This window comes from Meriones unguiculatus, chromosome 9 (genome assembly GCF_030254825.1).
Source record: "Meriones unguiculatus strain TT.TT164.6M chromosome 9, Bangor_MerUng_6.1, whole genome shotgun sequence".
NCBI classification, from domain to species: Eukaryota; Metazoa; Chordata; class Mammalia; order Rodentia; family Muridae; genus Meriones; species Meriones unguiculatus.
This window is the reverse complement of record NC_083357.1, coordinates 26471160-26490380: the sequence shown is the minus strand read 5'-3', so window position 1 is coordinate 26490380 and position 19221 is coordinate 26471160. Positions and strand designations below refer to the sequence as shown.

General features: G+C 39.7%; 1 long non-coding RNA gene across 1 annotated transcript in view; it reads right to left on the bottom strand.

Annotated features, from left to right (window-relative positions):
* LOC132656581 (uncharacterized) overlaps positions 1 to 19221 on the bottom strand; it is a 57882-nt gene that overhangs the window by 4580 nt on the left and 34081 nt on the right. The window lies entirely within an intron of this gene.

The window sequence follows — 19221 nt, the reverse complement described above, 5'->3', positions numbered from 1 at the left end:
CATTATTTATTTACTTATTTATTTACTTACTTACTTATTGCTACATGAGTGGATCCAGGGGGACCAGATATAATTATTGTGCTAACTAAGGCCAAAATGGGCAATAGATTCTCCTGATGTTCTCATATTTTGAGACGCTTTTTACAGAATTTGTGGGGACTTCATTATCACAGCAAGCTAAACATATTTTATAAAATTCTTTTTAAAACTCCTTATAACATAGAGAAATAATCTTGCTATATCCCCATTTCACACGGAGAAACTGAAGACTAGAGATAACGGCGTGCTTGTCTAAGGAAATGGCATATCAACAGAGAGGCTGCAATTCAAATGTTGACTTAGTCCACCCTAGATCTATGCTTGAGTCACCTTATCTACACTTGTATTTCTGAAAGTATGAGTCGTGTGATATCACAAATTATGATCTTCTTTTATCCATGCCCCTATCTGCTCAAGGTGGACATCATCTCTTAAGCTGAAGCTGTGGGCCTCAGATTTTATAGGTCTCCATGAGTAAGTTACTCTGCTCTAAAGACTTTGAATAGGAACGTGGCATCTTACTGGAACTCATCCTCCCAGCATAGCATTCAAGCACATATGAACAGAATCACATGGCCCTGAGTGTGTATGTATGTGCTTCACACTAACCTGCTCCTATTCATGACTTTTCCACCTGAGCTTCTCAACAGTAGAGCCCCTTTCTCAATCACTTGCAAGCTGTTGATATAGTGACTATACACAGAACAAGCAGTGAACGGGTTTTGATAAACACGTGATGCCCAGGAAGTAAGACTGCATGCTTATTCCTTTTTCAGAATCTTAAATGATAGTAAATTCATCAAAAGGAATATTTTTCTGCCTGCACAGTTTTCCTTATGGTATCTCTTGAGACTGTTGGAAAAGTCAAATATGGCATAGTATTCTTTTTTTTAAGTATAAGGTCCACGATAAATAAAATAATGTACATTTTTTTTACCACCCTGAAAGAGAGACTATTTTTAAAAATGGTTCCTTCCTCTAAGCTTTACTCTCTTGAAAAAATAAAATAAAAAGAGATGCTAGCTAAAAGGATTCACAGAGGTTATTAAAACTTCCATTTTGTGTGCCCTTGTTCTTGGAGAAAAATAGCTATTATTGTGACTTGAAAATGTCCCAGTGGACCAAGAAAAGGGGAGAGGCCGTAATTACTTGTACCTGGCTGTGAAGTCCTCTTCTGTCTTGTACTATGATCTTGGGTGAGCTCCTTCCATCTCTCTCTTCACTTTTTCTCATTTCTAAGTATAGGAATAATGGAACCTACTCCATGAGATTCAGAATTCAATGAAGTAATGTATGTGTGATGGCTAACCCAGGGTCATAGCAAGCATGGAAAAGCAGTGATGATTACAGCTGTTAGTGTCTGTGTCTGTTTATGTTTTGAAGAACAGTCTCCTTTGATAGAACATAAATACACAGCATGCCATTACAAATTCTGTGCATTCAAGAACTGTTGAATAAAATTAACAAGGGGGCACTTAAGAACCAGCGCAGATGTGTGTGACTTCATAAGTTTTGATGTTTAGGTGAGGGCTGCCCAGAACAGGTTCCTTAGTGCTTCTTGACTTCTGTCTGTTGTAGAGGCAGCTTCTGTCTTCTTCCCAGAGCTAGCTTGGCATGTGTTTCGGATAATGTTTGTAGCATGGCTAATATTCACTTACAAGTAAGTACATGTGATGTTTTTCTTTCTGGGTCTGGGTTACTTCCCACAGAATGGTATTTTTTAGTTTCATCCATTTGCTGCAAGATATTTGAACCCATTGAGAACCCCGAGATTGTGAACTATAAAAGAACATTTATTTATTTATTTATCCTCTGCACATCTTGTAGGCAGGACAAATTGTGTATCTAAGGTTTTGTAGCTAGCTTGGCGTCCCCATTTCTCCATTGGAAGTCTTGGCCTGGTTACAGGAGATACTGGTTCAAGTTCCATATCCCTCACTGATAGGAGTCTTTGCCAGGGCCACCCACATAGTTTCCTAGAGTTTCCATAGTCCCAGGTTTCTACCTACTTCAATCCAGTTGTCTCTCTCAGTATTCTCCTGCCTTCCTCCCCCAAATTCATCCCCACCTGCTCCTACACCACCCATCCCTTCCTTTCATCCTCCTGCCCATATCTAATTTTTATTTCCTCTTTTCAGTGAGGTTCAAGTGTTCCCCCTTGTGCCCTACTTATAATTGGCTTCCTTGTGTCTGTAGTTTGTAGCATTGCTGATATCCATTTATAAATAAGTACATATCATGTTTGTCTTTCTGGGTCTGGTTACATCACTCAGAATGGTATTTTTCAGTTCCATCCATTTGCCTGCAAATTTTATGAATGTCATTGTTTTTAATGGCTGAGTGATACTCCATTATGTAAATGTACCGCGTTTTCTTTATCCATTCTTTGGTTGAGGGAAATCTAGGTTGTTTCCAGTTTCTGGCTATTATGAATAAATTTGCTATGAATATAGCTGACCAAGTGTCCTTGTGTGGTGGAGCATCTTTTGGATATATGCCCAGGGGTGGTATAGCTGGATCTTGAGGTGAATCTATTCCCTATTTTTTGAGACACCACCAAATTGATTTCCAAAGTGATTGTACACCAGCAATGGAGGAGTGTTCCTCTTGTTCAACATACTGGTCAGGATGAGCTGTCCCTTGAATTTTTGATCTTAGCCCTTCTAATGGAAAAAGATGGAATCTCAGTTTTGATTTGCATTTTCTTGATAACTAAGGATGTTGAGCATTTCTTTAAGTGCTTCCCAGTCATTAGAGATTACTCTATCATGAATTCTCTGTTTAGATCTGGACCCTATTATTAATTGGGTTATTTGGTTTGTCCATATCTATTTTCTTGAGTTCTTTATATATTTTGGATATTGGCCCTCTGTCAGATGTGGAGCTGGTGAAAATCTTTTCCTATTCTGTAGGGCTATTGAAGATGATTTATACTTTTAAATTGTGTAGTTTTGGCTTCTTTGTAAAAAATCAAGGGTCCATAGATCTGTGGATTTACTTCTGGTTCTTTGACTCAATTCAACGTGTTTGTTTTTATGGCAGTACCATGTGGCTTTTATTTCTGTTGCTCTGTAGTACAGCTTTGAATCAGGGATGATGATGCCAGAATCAGAATTTCTCTTATTGTACAGGGTTGTTCGGCTATTCTGGGTTTTTGTTTTTCTATATGAAGTTGAGAATTGTTTGTTCAAGGTCTGTAAAGAATCGTGTTGGAATTTTAATGGGAATTGCATGGAATCTGTAGCTTGGTTATGGTAAGATGCTCATTTTTACTATGTTAATACTACTGATCCATGAGCATGGGAGATCTTTCCATCTTCTGATATGTTCTTCAAGTACTTTCTTCAAAGAGTTGAAGTTCTTGTCATACAGGGTTTTTGCTTGCTTGGTTCAAGCTATACCAAGATATTTTATATTGTTTTTCATTATTGTGAAGGGTGTTGTTTCCCTAATTTCTTTCTCAGCTGGTTTATCTTTTATATAAAGGTGGGCTACTGATTTTTTTTAATTAGTTTGCATTCAGTCACTTGGCTGAATGGTAAAACAAATAATTTATAGTTCTAAAGAAAATTACAGCAGGGAGATTCAAGATGGAGGCACCAAGAGGACACTATGTCTGACAAGCAGGACAGCAGTGACTGCACAGTGACCAACAGACCGAACTCTGGGCCTTAAAACACCAGTGATTGTGTTTCCCAGGTGAGAGGAAACCCCACAATGTGGGACACAATCAGGTTCAGGTCACCCAGCTAAAACCCTGGAGGAGTTCCTGGGTCCCGGCAGGAGCTCGGTCACCAGCCCAGAGCCACACACCTGTGTGTCCTGATCACCTTCCTTGGCTGAACTGTGGGCAGCACAACACCAGAGACTGCGATTTCCAATTGAGAGAAAACCCATGGTGAAGGAAGCAATCTGGACATGACCTCAGGGCACCAGACAGCCTCTGGACAAAGACCCGGGGTCCAGCGGGTGCTCAACTGCCAGCCCAGAGACCTGCCTGAAACCCGACTCTTGGTCCCAGAAAAAACTGTGGGGCCCTAGGGCAACAGAGAGTGGGTGTCTTTGTTGGGAGGAGACTCCATGGTGAGGGAAACAGCAGGTCCAACCTCAGGGCACACAGCCAACCCCACACCCCCAAAAGGTTTCAGGATAAGTTTCTGGGTTCCTGCAGGCCCCCAGTCTTCAGGGCAGAGCTACTCATGTGCACCTTCTTGCTCTACTCACCATCCCAGACTGAAATGTGGACCCCAAACACCACAGACTGGGTCTCCCTTTCGGGAGGAAACTCCACAGTGGGGGAAACATCAGGTCCGACCTCAGGACTCCCAGCTCCAGAAAAGTTTCTGGGTTCCTGCAGGCTCCAGGCTCTAGCCTCCAGCTGCATGCATGAGTGCTGCACTTACCTCCCACTGATTACCACTTGGGAACTGGGGCACAGAACTCCCACCTCACACCTACAGGAGCCTGGGATCCACTGCTCCAAGGGGCAGCCTGTCACCCTCGCCAAACTGACCAACCTATGGGGCTCCCTGGTTCCTCAAGAGGACTGCGCCCAGTGAGCACAGTGTAAGAGCAGCAGCAGCAGCCCACTAAATTCAGAGCAAGAAACCCAGCAGCAGGGCAGCTGTCTCCAGGACTTCTCCGGGTGAGAAGAGAGCCACCCTGACTACCAACAACCACAGTTGCCACACAGGTCCACATACCTGAGGTGAGCTGTGGCAATTCCTGAGAGATACCACCATTCAGTTGACTATAACCAAAAAGCTGAGGAGGCCTCCTTCAGGAACAACCATCTTCCTGCCAAGGGGATTCTCCCCACCCCAGGATTCCAGGATATACCAGAAATTAACAGCCAACACCAAAACAGCTACATGGGTAGAGGCCAGTATAAAAGCACAAACCAAAATAACCAAAGCAACATGGCATCTCCAGAACCCAGTTATCCAGGAGCAAGCAGCCCTGGACACCCTATCTAAGTGAAATTCAAGAAGATGACCTTACATCTACACTTATGAAGAGATTAATGGAGGAAAAAAAATAAAATGTGTAAAGAATTAGAGGAAGATAAAGTCAAACAGATTATGGCCATCCATAAAGAAATACAGGATGATGCAGCCAAACAGTTTGTGGCCTTCAGAGAGAAAATAAGTCATGGAAAGAAATAAAAGAAACAGATGAATGTTCAAACAAACAGGTGAAGGAATTGAAGGAAAAACAGGAAAATGCAGGTGATGGAAATCAACAAAATGGTTCAAGATTTGAAGATGAGAGTTGGAAAAATTAAAGAAAACACAAATGGAGGAAATCTTGGAGAAGAAGAACTTAGGGAAGAAAACAGGAACTACAGAGGTAAGCCTAACCAACAGACTACAAGAGATGGAAGAAAGAATCTCAGGTGTGGAAGATACAACAAAAGAAATGGATGTGTCCATCAAAGAAAATGTTAAATCTAAAAAATTCCTGACACAAACTGTCCAAGGATTCTAAGACAACATGAAAGGACAAAACCTAAGAATAATAGGAATAGAGGAAAAAGAAGATTCCCTCCTCCAAGGCCCAGAAAATATTTTCAACAAAATCATAGAAAATTTTCCCAGCTTAAAGGAGAGGCCTATAAGCATATAAGAAGCCTACCGAACACCTAATAAATTAGACCAGAAAAGAAAATCCTCCTTTCACATAATAATCAAAACAGTAAGTATACAGAACAAAGAAAAAAATACTAAAAGCTGAAAGGGAAAAAGGCCAGGTAACATATAATGGCAAACCCATCAGAATCACAAATGACTTCTCAACAGAGACCATGAAAGCCTGAAAGATATCATGCAGACCCTAAGAGAACACAGAAGCTACTATACCCAGCAAAACTCTCAGTCATCATAGATGGAGAAAACAAGGTATTCTATGACAAAGACAAATTTAAACAATACTTACCCACAAATCCAGAGTTACAGAAGATACTACAAAGAAAAATACAGCCCAGGAAAGCTAGCTACAGTCAGGAAAACAAACACAGGAAAAAATAACTTCACTACAGCAAAACTAAAAGTAGCCAAGCACACAAACATACTACCACAACCAACAGCAAAATCACAGGATCTAACAGCTACTGGTCATTAATCTCTCTCAACGTCAATGGACTCAACTCTCCAATAAAAAGACCCAAACTAACAGAATGGATGCAAAAACAAGACTCAGCAATCTGTTGCATACAAGAAACACACCTAAGACACAAAGATAGACATTACCTGAGAGTAAAGGGCTAAAAGACAGTTTTCCCAGCAAATGGACCCAAGAAGCAAGCAGGAGTAGCCATTCCAATATCTAATAAAATAGATTTTCAACCAAAATTAATCAAGAGATGGGGAAAGTTACTTCATACTCATCAAAGGAAACTTCCACCAAGAGGACATCACAATTCTGAACATCTATGCCCCAAATACAAGGGCACCCACATTTGTAAAAGAAACATTAATAAAACTTAAACTGTACATAGATCCCCACACGTTATTGGTGGTAGATTTCAACACCCCACTTTCAACAAAGGACAGGCCAACAAACCAGAAATTAAACAAAGAAACAATGACTCTAACAGAGGTCATGAATCAAATGGACCTAACAGACATCTACAGAACCTTTCCCCTAAACACAAAAGAATTTATCTTCTCAGCACCACAGTGAATCTTCGCCAAAAAGGACCATATAGTTGGTCACAAAGCCAGGCTCAACAGATATAAGAAGACTGAAATAATCCCTTGTATCCTACCTGACCATCATGGACTAAAGCTGGACCATAACAACAACAGAAATTGCAAAAAGCTTATATTAACCTGGAAACTGAACAATTTGCTACTCAATGACAGCTGGGTCAGGGAAGAAACAAAGAAGGAAATTAAAGACTTCCTAGAATTCAATGAAAATGAAGGCACAACATACCCAAACTTATAGGACAGATAGTGGTAAGAGGTAAGTTCATAGCACTAAGTGCCTTCAAGAAGAAATTTAAAACATCTCATACAAGTAACTCAATAGCTCACCTGAAAGTCCTAGAAAAAAAGAAGCAGACAGTCCCAAGAGGAGGAGATGGCTGGAAATAATCAAACTCGGGGCTGAAATCAATAAATTAGAAACAAATAAAACAATTCAAAGAATCAATGAAACCCAGAGCTGGTTCTTTGAGAAAATAAACAAGATAGACAATCTCTTAGCCAAACTAACTAAAAGGCTAAGAGACACTATCCAAATTAACAAAATCAGAAACTGAGGAAATCCAAACAATCATTACGTCTTATTTGAAAAGCCTATATACCACAAATTTTGAAAATCTAAATGAAATGGACAATTTTCTTGATCAATTCCACTTACCAAAGCTGAACCAAGAGCAAATAAATAAATTAAATAGTCCTATATTCCCTAATGAAATAGAAGCTGTCATCAAAAATCTCCTAACAACAACAACAACAACAACAAAAGCCCAGGGCCAGATGGTTTTAGTGCAGAATTCTACCAGACCTTCAAAGAAGAGTTAACACCAACACTGTTCAAACTATCCCACAAAATAGAAACAGAAGGAACACTACCAAACTCATTCTACAAAGCCATAGTCACCTTGATACCTAAACTTCACAAAGACCCAACAAAGAAAGAGAGCTTCAGGTCAATTTCCCTTATGAACACTGATGCAAAAATACTCAACAAAATACTTGCAAACTGAATCGAAGAACACATCAAAGATATCATCCATGATGACCAAATAGGCTTCATCCCAGGTATGCAGGGATGGTTCAATATATGGAAATCCATCAACGTAATCCACCATATAAACAAACTGTAAGAAAAAGACCATATGATAATCTTAGATGCTGAAAAAGGGTTTGATAAAATTCAACATTCGTTTATGTTTAAAGTCCTGGAGAGATCAGGGATACAAGGCACTTACCTAAACCTAGCAAAGGCAATATACAGTAAACCTATAACCAACATCAAACTAAATGGCAAGAACTTAAGTCAATTCCACTGAAATCAGGGACAAGACAAAGCTGCCTACTCTCTCCTTTTCTCTTTCACATAGTTCTTGAAGTCCTTGCTAGAGCATTAAGACAATTAAAGGGCATTCAGTTCGGAAAGGAAGAAGTCAAAGTATCACTATTTGCAGATGATACGATAGTATACATGAGTGACCCCCAAAATTCTACCAGGGAACTCCTACAGCTGATAAACATCTTAAGCAAAGTGGCTGGATAGAAAATTAACTCAAAACCAGTAGCCCTCCTGTATACAAAAGACAAATGGGCTGAGAAAGAAAGTAGGGAAACAACACCCTTCACAATAGCCACAGAGGACTTAAAGTTCCTTGTTGTGACTCTAACCAAGCAAATCAAAGACTTGTATGAAAAAAATTTCCAGTTTCTGAAGAAAGAATTAGAAGAAGATCTCAGAAGATGAAAATACCTCCCATGCTCATGGCTTGGCAGGTTTAACATAGTAAAAATGGCCATCTTACCAAAAGCAATCTACAGATTCAATGCAATTATCATCAAATTACCAACACAATTCTTTACAGACCTTGAAAGAAAAATTCTCAACTTCATACGGAATAACAAGAAACCCAGAATCACTAAATCCTCTATTAAAAAAGATCTTCTGGAGGTATCTCCATCCCTGATCTCAAGCTTTACTACAGAGCAACAGTAATAGAAACTGCATGGTGCTGGCATAGAAAGAGGCTGGTGGATCTATGTAATCTAATAGAGGACACTGAAATAAACCAACATACATATGGACACCTGATTTTTGACAAAGATGCCAAAACCATACAATGGAAAAAAGATAGCATCTTCAACAAATGGTGCTGGTCTAACTGGATATCTACATGTAGAAAAATGCAAATAGATCCATACTTATCACCTTGCTCAAAACTAAAGTCCAAGTGGCTCAAAGACCTAAATATAAAACCAGACACACTAAACCTGTTAGAAGAAAATTGGGGAAAAGCCTTGAACTCATTGGCACAGGAGACAACTTCCTGAACAGAACACCAACAGCACAGGCTCTAAGACCAACAATCAATAAATGGGACCTCATGAAACTGAAAAGCTTCTGTAAAGCAAAGGATACTGTTGTCAGGACAAAAGAACAGCCTACAGACTGGGAAAGGATCTTCACTAACCCTATATCTGACAGAGGACTAATATCCTGAATACATAAAGAACTTAAGAACTTAAAAGGCAATAAATCAAGTAATCCAATTAAAAAATGGGGTTCATAGCTAAACATGGAATTCTCAATAGAGGAATAATGAATGGCAGAGAAACACTTAAAGAAATGCTCAACATCCTTAGTCATCAGGGAAATGCAAATCAAAACAACCCTGAGATTTCACCTTACACCCATCAGAATGGCTAAGATAAAAAAAAAAAATGCAAGTGACAACACATGCTGGAGAGGATGTGGAGAAAGGGGAACCCTCCTCCATTTCTGGTGAGAATGTAAATTTGTACAATCACTTCGGAAATCAATCTGGTGCTTTCTTAGACAATTAGGAATAGTGCTTCCTCAAGATCCAGCTATAGCACTCCTAGGCATATATCCAAAAGAGGCTCAAGTACACAAAAAGGACATTTGCTCAACCGTATTCATAGCAGATTTATTCGTAATAGCCAGAAGCTGGAAACAACCCAGATATCCCTCAACTGAGGAATGGATTCAGAAATTGTGGTACATTTATACAATGGAATACTACTCAACATTTAAAATGAAGGAAATCATGAAATTTGCAGGCAAATGGTGGGAACTGGAAAGGATCATCTTGGGTGAGGTGTCTCAGAAGCAGAAAGACACACATGGTATATACTCACTCATAAGTGAATATTAGACATAATATAGGAGAATCATACAAAAATTTGTATACCTAAAGAAGCTCATCAAGTAAGAGGACCCTGGGTATGATTCTCTATCTCCATCCAGAAAGGCAAACGGGACAGACATTGGAAGAGGGAGAAAACAGGGAACACGACAGGAGTCTACCCACAAAGGGCCTCTGGATGACTTTTTTCAGAGTATTAAAGCAGAGTCTGAGACCCATAGCCACACTTTGGGCAGAGTGTAGGGAACCTTATGAAAGAAGGGAGAGATAGAAAGATCTGGAGGGAACAGGAGCTTCACAAGGAGAAAAAAAAAATCTGGGCCCAGGGTTTTTGTTTGTTTGTTTGTTTTGTTTTGTTTTTTGTTTTTGAGACTGATACTCCAACCAGGTTATCTATGGAGATAACCTAGAACCCCAGCACAGATATAGCCCGTGGCAGCTCAGTGTCCAAGTGGGCACCCTAGTAATGGGAACAGAGACTGTCTCTGACATGAACTCAGTGACCTACTCTTTAATCACCTCCCCCTAAGGGGGGTTCACAAAGAAAGAAAATGCAGCCAGTTCTGATGAGAACTGATAGACTAGGATCAGATGGAAGTGGAGGAGAACCTTCCCTCTCAGTGGACTGAGTGAGGGACATGGGAGGAGAAGAGGGAGGGAAAGTGGGATTGGGAGGGGACGAGTGAGGGGGCTACAGCTGGGATACAAACTGAATAAACTGTAAGTAATAAAAAAATAAATAAACTTTAAAAAATCAAAAAAAGAAAATTCCACCAAATATTCTGACTTTTAAAGTATACTTTTCTCTTTTGTGGCTCTTCATTGATATATTTATTTGTTGATAGCAACACTATCTAAATCATTATAATACGTTTTCTTCTTAAGGACATGTAACAGGTATTTGTCATCATTGAATACTTTCTCATTTACATCTTATTATCCTTTACAGACAAGTTTTAAGAGAGTTAAAAAGTCTACCATTCAAGTGTGATTTCAGTTTGGACTTGATCTTATTCTTGTTTATTTGCTCAGCCATGCTTACTCAGCCCAGAACCCTAGAAATGGCCGTTTTCTTGGTCAGGCCTTCAGTCTTCACGGACTCTGTCCCAGAGCCTAGAGTGTGCCTGATCTGTTGGGGCTCAGATATTGTTGAGTGGGTGAGTATCGACTGACTAGTTAGCAGTACTCCTGCTAGCCTGCACCCTGTCCAGGGCTGAATTAAAACAAACAAACAAACAAACAAACAAACAAACAAAAAACAAAACCACATCCTTGTGATAAAATTTTCTAAATTCTGGGGTTACAAGGACTATTCATGGAGATAACCCAGAACCCCTGCACAGATGTAGCCCAGGGCAGTTCAGAGTCCAATTGGGTTACATAGTAATGTGAAGAGGGACTGCCTCTGACATAATCTGATTGGCCTGCTCTCTGATCACCTCCCCCTGGGGGGGAGCAGCCTTACCAGGCCATAGTAGAGGACAATGCAGCCACTTTTGATGTGAACTGACAGACTAAGATCAGAAAGGAGAGGAGAACCTCCCCTATTAGTGGACTTGGGGAGTGACATGCAAGCAGAGGGATTGGGAGGGTGGGATTGGGAGGGGAGGAGGGAGGGGCTTATGGGGGGATGCAGAATGAATAAAGTGTAATTGATGAAAAATTAAAAAAAAATTCTGGGGTTACATTCTGAAATGTGGGATGACTTGACTTGGTGGCCTTTCCCCCAGTCTTTCACATTCTTCTGGCCCCTCTCACATCCTTACTTATCCCTTCTCCCCAGCTCCCTTATCTCTGGTCCTCTCCTCTACACTCTCATGGTGCTGTGGATTGAAAGATGGCCTCATGAATGTTTTGCAAGTGTTTAACAACCGAGCCTCGAACCATGTCTGTCCATATACGTGCCCAGAAGCTCTTGGTATACATGCTTGTCCTTTGAGCAGAAACGTGCTTCCATGTTGTCTGTTAAGGCCTCTCTGAACACTCTCATCCCTTCCCCTCTTAGTTCTCCCATCCATCTTCAAAATGTTCAACTCTGAGCACAGAACTTGAACAGCAAAATGCTTCATATGTAAACTAAGGCTGAAAGTGGCAGAAACTGTGGTTTCCAGATTGAAAAAAATAATTTTCTCTCTAAGATTTAAGGTTAAAAATTAGCTGGGGCTCATGAACAAGGCATGTTCTATAAGATGGAGGGCTTCTCTGTCTGTGTCTTGTTGAAAGAGAGTTTGGAGTGGAAGTTGACTGCTATGGAGAAGATGAAGTGAAACCCAAACCCAATCCCTGTAGAGTAATTCATAGATGTAATCATTATCCAGAAAATCTGACAGCAGCCCTTGAGGGGTACATACAGGACCATGGCTTCATATCCCCATCCTTTGCATCCATTAAATGTGCAAACATTTCTGCTATCCTGTGATTCTTATGTCCATGTAACAGGGGAGAGTCGAACCTTGTCCTATTTCTTTGTTAGGCCAGTATTGTATTGCTTCAGAAATTCAGAAAGAGGGAAATGCTATATGAGCTACTGTGTGATTATTACCGATATTCTAAAAAAGTCTTATGTTTTATCAAAGCAGTAAGAACATGTGACTTAAAAAAACTATTTGTATGAAGAGTTATGAAATGTAATTGTCCATTGCTGTACCCCTCCTTTCCAATTGAGAGGGAACTTAATTTTTTTAAATAAAAATTAATTATATCATTTTCTCTTTCCTTTTCCTTCCTCTACACTCTCTTCACGACATGTATGTATGTGAGTATTATATTACTGAAGATATAAACAATCTCCTCAGTCCATAAAATTCTATTTGTATGTGAATGATTTCAGGGCTGACCACTTGGTCCTCAATAACCTATTAGGGGTATCTTCCCTGAGAAACATTATTTTCTTTCGCTTGTAGCACTCTTTAGTTGCCTGTAGTTCTTTTCCTATGGTTATGTCCTGGTTTTGCCCTTCTGTGTTAGAATGCCTGTTGGTGTCCTCCTTGTCCAAATCTTATTTAGGCCGCCATGTTGGTGTGACTTCATGAGTGCAGCTTTCCTTGCAGTTCTAGAAGATGCAATCTCACAGCAGACTTCCCCTTCTTCTGGCTCTTACAGTATTTCCACCTCCTCTTCTGGGATATTCTCTGAGCCTTGGGTGCAGGAATCGTGCTGTAGATGGATCACTTGTGGCTGGGCCCCATACAATCACTTGTTTTCTGCATTTTGATCAGTTATCATTTTCTGTAATGATCTCTGTTTCAAGAAGTTTCTTTGATGGGAGTGAAAGCTACATTTAACCATGGATATGAGGATAGACATTTAAAATATAGTTATGGATTATGCTTGTTTAGTAAAGTGATGGTTGTACGTTCTCCTCCAAGAGCCATGACTTTACTAGCCCTGGTTGGTTGGCTAGGTTTCCCGCATCAGACATGATTTCCATTTTGTTAAGTCTTGTTTCCATCTTAAGTCCCATTAGAGAGCTTTTGGTTGCTGCCAAGGTGTGTGTGCCACTGCTGCAGCCTTAGGGACATCCTGCCATGCTGGTCATTGTTATGGTTCATAGCTATTACAGCTGGGTAGGACTACTGTTTCCTTCCCTCCCTTGGTAGCTTGCATGATGGCTTTCAGATCAGATCCAGCTCAGGTCCTTCAGACTCTGTGACCAAATTGCATGGTGTCTTCAGCAACAGGGATTCGCAGCAATAACCTATCATGTTTTGAGGCTCTCGGACTCCCCTGACCAGCAATTTGTAAGGGAGCATCTCTGCTTTCTTGGGAGTTTGTTAGATAGTCTATGGCTCTTGGAGGGCATAGCCATCCAGAAAATTTCCTTTAAATTATATATGTAATTTACTGTGAAGCCGCACAGCGTCTGTTGCAAATGATATTATAACTGTACAGAACTTAACTGAGTTGTATAGACTTTGGATCTTATTAATTTTAGTGTGTAGTATTCTTTTATTTATTTGCAAGTTTTAATAAATTATAATTTATAAAATTTATAAAAATATAAATTTATATTATATTTATAATATATAATTTATAGTAATTATACTATTATAATATATAATTAAAATATTTTATTTATATAATAGAACATATAATATTATAATATATAATTTATAATAAATTTATAAATCTTTTTTATTTATTAATTACACTTTATTAATTTTGTATCCTCCCATACGCCCCTCCCTCCTCCCCACCCGATCCCACCCTCCCTTCTGTTTCTGCATGCATGTGCCTCCCCAAGTCCACTGATAGGGGAGGATCTCCTCTCCTTTCTGATCTTAGTCTATCAGTTCTTGTCAAACATGGCTGCATTGTCCTCTTCTGTGGCCTGGTAGAGCTGCTCCCCCTCAGGAGGAGGTGATCAAAGAGCAGGCCAATCAGATTATGTCAGAGGCAGTCCCTCTTCCCATTACTAGGTAACCCACTTGGACACTGAGCTGCCATGGGCTACATCTGTGCAGGGGTTCTGGGTTATCTCTTTGAATAGTCCTTGGTTGGAGTATGGGTCTCTGGGAAGTTCTCTGTGTTCAAATTTTCTTGTTCTGTTGCTCTCCTTGTGGAGTTCCTGTCCTCTCCAGCTCTTACTATTTCCCACTTCTTACATAAAATTCCATTCACTCTGCCCGACAGTTGGCCATCAGGCTCAGCATCTGCTTTGATAGTTTGCAGGGCCGAGGCTTTCAGAGGCCTTATGTGGTATGTTCCTAGTTTGTTTCCTGATTTCTTCTGACTTTCAGAGGCCCTCTGTAGCAGGTTTCTAGGTTGTTTCCTATTTTCTTCTTCTTCTGATGTCCATCCTCTTTGCCTTTCAGGTGGGGATTGAACATTTTAGTTAGGGTCCTCTCTCTTGCTTAGTTTCTTTAGATACATAGATTTTGGTGGGTTTGTCCTACGTTGTATGTCTATATGAGTGAGTATATACCGTGTGTGTCTTTTTGCTTCTGGGACAACTCACTCAGGATGATCCTTTCCAGGTCCCACCATTTACCCGCAAATTTCATGATTTCCTTGTTTTTCATTGCTGAGTACTATTCCATTGTGTAGATGTACCACAATTTCTGCATCCATTCTTCAGTTGAGGGGCATCTGGGTTGTTTCCAGCTTCTGGCTATTACAAATAAAGCTGCTATAAACATGGTTGAGCAAATGTCCTTTTTGTGTACTTGAGCCTCTTTTGGATATATGCCTAGGAGTGGTATGGCTGGATCTTGAAGGAAACACTATTCCTAGTTGTCTGAGAAAGCACCAGATTGCTTTCCAGAGTGGTTGTACAAGTTAACATTCCCACCAGCAGTGGAGAAGGGTTCCCCTTTCTCCACAACCTCTCCAGCTTGTGTTGTCACTTGAGTTTTTGATCTTGGCCATTCTCATGGGTATAAGGTGAAATCTCAGGGTCGTTTTGATTTGCATTTCCCTAATGGCTAATGAGGCTGAGCATTTCTTTAAGTGCTTCTCTGCCATTCGATATTGCTCTATTGAGAATTCTCTGTTTAGCTCTGTTCCCCATTTTTTAAGTGGATTACTTGGTTTGCTGCTTTTCAGCTTGTTTAGTTCTTCATATATACTGGATATGAGTCCTCTGTCAGATAAAGGGTTGGTGAAGATTCTTTCCCAATCTGTAGGCGGTCGCTTTGTTTTGATGACGGTGTCCTTTGCTTTACAGAAGCTTTTCAGTTTCATTAGGTCCCATTTATTGATTGTTGCTCTTAGAGCGTGTGCTGTTGGTGTTCTGTTCAGGAAGTTTTCTCCTGTACCAATGAGTTCTAGGGTATTCCCCACTTTTTTTTCTAGCCGATTTAATGTGTCTGGTTTTATGTTGAGGTCTTTGATCCACTTGGACTTCAGTTTTGTATAGGGTGATAAGTATGGATCTATTTTCATTTTTCTACATGTAGACATCCAGTTGGACCAGCACCATTTGTTGAAGATGCTATCTTTTTTCCATTGTATGGTTTTGGCGGATTTGTCAAAGATCAGGTGTCCGTAAGTGTGTGGGTTTATTTCTAGGTCCTCTGTTCGGTTCCATTGATCCACCATTCTGTTTCTATGCCAGTACCATGCAGTTTTTAAAACTGTTGCTCTATAGTACAACTTAAGATCAGGGATAGAGATACCTCCAGAAGATCTTTTATTGTAGAGGATTGTTTTAGCAATTCTGGGTTTCTTGTTATTCCATATGAAGTTGAGAATTTTTCTTTCCAGGTCTGTAAAGAATTGTGTTGGTAATTTGATGGGAATTGCATTGCATCTGTAGATTGCTTTTGGTAAAATGGCCATTTTTACTATGTTAATCCTGCCAAGCCATGAGCATGGGAGATCTTTCCATCTTCTCATATCTTCTTCTAATTCTTTCTTCAGAAACTGGAAATTTTTTTCATACAAGTCTTTGACTTCCTTGGTTAGGGTTACTCCAAGGTACCTTATGTCATTTGTGGGTATTGTGAAGGGTGTTGTTTCCCTAATTTCTTTTTCAGCCCTTTTGTCTTTTGTATACAGGAGGGCTACTGATTTTTTTGAGTTAATTTTGTATCCGGCCACTTTGTTGAAGGTGTTTATCAGCTGTAGGAGTTCCCTGGTGGAGTTTTTGGGGTCACTAACGTATACTATCATATCATCTGCAAATAGTGATAATTTGACTTCTTCTTTTCCAATCTGTATCCCCTTGATCTCCTTCAACTGTCTTATTGCTCTAGCAAGGACTTCCAGCACTATGTTGAAGAGATATGGGGAGAGTGGGCAGCCTTGCCTTGTCCCTGATGTTAGTGGGATTGCTTTAAGTTTCTCTCCGTTTGGTTTGATGTTAGCTATAGGCTTGCTGTATATCGCCTTTACTATGTTTAGATATGTGCCTTGTATCCCTGATCTCTCCAATACTTTAAACATGAATGGATGTTGGATTTTGTCGAATGCTTTTTCAGCATCTAGGGAGATTATCATGTGGTTTTTTTTTTCTTTCAGTTTGTTAATATGGTGGATCACATTGATGGATTTCCGTATATTGAACCACCCCTGCATACCTGGGATGAAGCCTACTTGGTCATAATGGATAATATCTTTGATGTGTTCTTGGGTTCGGTTTGCAAGTATTTTGTTAAGTATTTTTGCATCAATGTTCATAAGGGAGATTGGCCTGAAATTCTCTTTCTTTGTTGAGTCTTTGTGAGGTTTAGGTACCAAGGTGACTGTGGCTTCACAGAATGAGTTTGGTAAGGTTCCTTCTGTTTCAATTTTGTGGAATAGTTTGAAGAGAATTGGTGTTAGCTCTTCTTAGAAGGTCTGGTAGAATTCTGTGCTGAAACCATCTGGTCCTGGGCTTTTTTTGGACGGGAGACTTTTGATGACCGCTTCTATTTCTTTGGGGGATATAGGTCTATTTAGTTGATTTACCTGGTCCTGTTTCAGCTTTGGTAAGTCAAATCGATCAAGAAAATTGTCCATTTCATTTAGATTTTCAAATTTTGTGGCATATAGACTTTTGAAGTAAGTCCTAATGATTGTTTGGATTTCCTCAGTGTCTGTAGTTATGTCCCCCTTTTCATTTCTGATTTTGTTGATTTGGGTGGTGTCTCTCTGCCTTTTAGTTAGCTTGGCTAAGGGTTTGTCTATCTTGTTGATTTTCTCAAAGAACCAGCTCTTGGTTTCATTAATTCTTTGAATTGTTTTATTTGTTTCCAATTGATTGATTTCAGCCCTGAGTTTGATTATTTCCATCTGTCTACTCCTTCTTGGTGTGTCTGCTTCTTCTTTTTCTAGGGTTTTTAAGTGAGCCATTAAGTTGCTTGAATGAGCTGTCTCAAATTTCTTCTTGAAGGCACTTAGTGCTATGAACTTTCCTCTTAGCACTGCTTTCATTGTGTCCCACAAGTTTGGGTATGTTGTGTCTTCATTTTCATTGATTTCTAGAAAGACTTTAATTTCTTTCTTTATTTCTTCCCTGACCCAGCTGTCATTTAGTAACAAGTTGTTCAGTTTCCATGTGTGTGTAGGCTTTTTACCATTTCTGTTATTGTTGAGGTCCAGCTTTATTCCATGGTGATCAGACAAGATACAAGGGATTATTTCAATCTTCTTGTATCTGTTGAGGCTTGCTTTGTGACCAACTATATGGTCTATTTTGGAGAAGGTTCCATGAGGTGCTGAGAAGAAGGTAAATTCTTTTGTGTTTGGGTGTAAAGTTCTGTAAATGTCTGTTAGGTCCATTTGTTTCATGACCTCTGTCGGAGACATTGTTTATTTAATTTCTGTTTTGTTGACCTGTCCTTTGATGAGAGTGGGGTGTTGAAGTCTCCCACTATTAATTTGTGGGGATCTATATGTGGTTTAAATTTTATCAATGTTTCTTTAACAAATGTGGGTGCTCTTCTATTTGGGGCATAGATGTTCAGGATTGTGATGTCTTCCTGGTGGAGTTTTCCTTTGATGAGTATGTAGTGTCCTTCCCCATCTCTTTTTATTAATTTTGGTTGAAAGTTTATTTTATCAGATATTAGAATGGCTACTCCTGCTTGCTTCTTGGGTCCGTTTGCTTGGAAAGTTGTCTTCCAACCCTTTACCCTCAGGTAATGTCTATCTTTGTGTCTTAGGTGTGCTTCTTGTATGCAACAGATTGCTGGGTTGTTTACATATCCATTCTGTTAATCTGTGTCTTTTTATTGGAGAGTTGAGTCCATTGATGTTGAGAGAGATTAATGACCAGTGGCTGTTAGATCGTTTGATTTTGATGTTGGCTGTGATCATCAGGTTGTGTGCTTGGTTGCTTTTTATTTTACTGTAGTAAGGTTAATTATTCCCCATGTTTTCTTGAAAGAAGCTATTTTTTTGGGGTTGAATTTTCCCTTCCAGTGTCTTCTGTAATGCTGGATTTGTTTGTAGGTATTGTTGAAATTTGTTTTTGTCAGTGAATATCTTGTTTTCTCCGTCTATGAGGACTGAGAGTTTTGCGGGGTATAGTAGCCTGGGCTGACATCTGTGTTCTCTTAGGGTCTGCATGATATCTGTCCAGGCCCTTCTGGCTTTCATAGTCTCTGTTGAAAAGTCAGGTGTGATTCTAATGGGTTTGCCATTATATGTTACTTGGCCTTTTTCCCTTGCAGCTTTTAGTATTTTTTCTTTGTTCTGTATACTTACTGTTTTGATTATTATGTGGCGGGAGGATTTTCTTTTCTGGTCAAATTTGTTGGGTGTTCTGTAGGCTTCATGTATTCTTATTGGCCTCCCCTTTAACTTGGGGAAATTATCTTCAATGATTTTTTTGAAAATATTTTCTGGGCTTTGGAGAAGGGAGTCTTCTTTTTCCTTGCTACCTATTATTCTTA